The sequence below is a fragment of the Pungitius pungitius genome, chromosome 9 (genome assembly GCF_949316345.1).
Source record: "Pungitius pungitius chromosome 9, fPunPun2.1, whole genome shotgun sequence".
In the NCBI taxonomy this organism is placed as follows: domain Eukaryota; kingdom Metazoa; phylum Chordata; class Actinopteri; order Perciformes; family Gasterosteidae; genus Pungitius; species Pungitius pungitius.
This window is the reverse complement of record NC_084908.1, coordinates 5,608,406-5,610,599: the sequence shown is the minus strand read 5'-3', so window position 1 is coordinate 5,610,599 and position 2,194 is coordinate 5,608,406.

The following is a 2,194-nucleotide window of genomic DNA, read 5'->3' as shown; positions in this document are numbered from 1 at the left end:
TTTTAGAATTAGGCTTTTTGGTACAATACCATTGAAATATATCCCCCAAACATCCACTGAGTTTTAACAATTGTATAGAAATCCTACAAGAACAAACTTGGTACATGGCATTGTTCTTCTTGCACTGGGTGAAATACAGATCCAGACCCCATACGACAAAGCAGCAGCAGTAGTTCAAAACAGTCTTTATTTTACTTTGAACCTGGGACGCCCACTTTTTTGGCTCGCTAGCTACTTTTGAATCAAGTGTGGTCCAAAGGCACTGTCTTGGCGATCAACCTATTGGGCACCCCTGCTATAGAGCAACAGAACAGGTTGTAGAGTCACTGGAAAAAAACACAGTCAGGACAGACTGACTGCAAGGGGCGAGGGTGAGGCGATACAAGTCAGCAACAGGAACTCAGTCCGAGAAAAAATGCGGTAAAGTCTGGCATACTGCAGAGAACAATCTGGCAGTGAGTGAGTGGGTGACTAGAGCTTAGATACTGAAGGACGTGAGTAGAATAGACACGTGAATGTGATTGGGCTGACAAGGTTAATGTGACTAGTAGGTGAATGAACTGATTAGGTGAGTGAGAGGGGGACAAGACAGAATAGACAGAGATGTGAGACTTCTGAAGACATTTAACTAATTCAGTCAGTAATTACACATAATTAGCTCATTTGTGTAATCTCTTTCCTTATGTTTTAGGGTTGTTTGTCCATCCATCAATGCTGTACATACTTCTTACCCTCCACCTCAAGTGATTTTCGTTAGATTTGGCCGAAAGCGGACTCAAGAATGAACTGAACTCAGACACACACAAGTCCAGATGAAGTTCTCATGCACAAAGATTTTTACTGGAAACAGAAGGAATACCAGGATGTGCTTACATACACATTAGATAGAGCCACAGCATGACTACTCACTAATACAGAAGTTTTTTTTAATTTTTATTTTTGGGAACGCCTTATTCAAACCTTTCGACTTGTCCATTGTAGTTAATTTTGGAACCTACTCGCTGTTTTGTGGTTAACACCAGCCTGTGTGTGGTTAGCTTCAGGCAACCAACACCAAAGGCTGATGTTTGGGAAATATTAGGATTTCTGTTAGATGAAGAAAACATGTCCCTTCTCAGGCTTCAAGTGACGGCTGACGTTTTCAAAATCAAAAGAACACAACCTTTCTTTTTCCAACCTGAACAACATGCTTTAAATGCTTGAATAAGCGTGTATGTGGTGTATATGGGAAGAAAACAAAACATTTCTATCATAACTTATACAGAATTATCACGCTCCATCGACAATAAATTGTCCTCAATTCTGTTCGTTGGGAAACCACAAAAAAGCTAAAAACTGCTGAATGATGAGTAAACAGAGTAAATGACCCAGGCCTAAGCCCCCCTCCCTCTAAGAATACAGGCAATGAACAAATATGTACAAAGGCATCAGTAGTGAAGGTTTTGTCCAAGTCTCGGTTTTAAGCTAACCAATGTGTGCAAAGCATTTTGTCAGCTCAGGCATTATTGTGTTTATATTATATAAGTGATTTGGCTAATAGCAACAGCTTGCCAACACACAGCTAACATTAGCTCGCTAAAAGGTAAGATCAACTGGCCCTGGTACCGGGGTGCTAAAATAAGTTAGCTAGCCACGCACATTTTGTTGGTGTTTTAGCCCTTGGTAGCCTTTTGTAGCCAAGACCGTTATCCCATCCGATGAGAATTGTGCTTGATCTGTATTAGTTGTTGCAAATTAGGAGCTTGTACAAACATTTTTTTATTCATTTTATTATTCATTTCTAATTTATTTAATAAAAATATAAAATATTTCACTCTGCTAACAGTAAACTGAGCTGTTGATTAATCAACGGATCTGGGTAATTTCTCTTCTTGCCTGGAGTCGTTCACCGTCACTATAATGTTGATTTCCAAAATATCTGCTCAAAGAATAATATTAATGAAAGCTATAATTAATATTTGAGGAGAGGTGCAAGCATTTTGTCAGTTAATGTTGCTGTTTCCTTAAATTAACATAACTAAATTACTTCAATAGTTGTTACCCTTGTTCAACAAAATGTAATCCCTGAATCATTTGTCATTTGCGAGCTGGAAAAATGTATTTGTGCGTGGCTAGAGAATGGGTGCGCTGCGTTGGCAAGGTTCTCTTGTGTGTCTTAACCTCACTTTCTGTGTGAGGGAAAATTTCCTGTAAC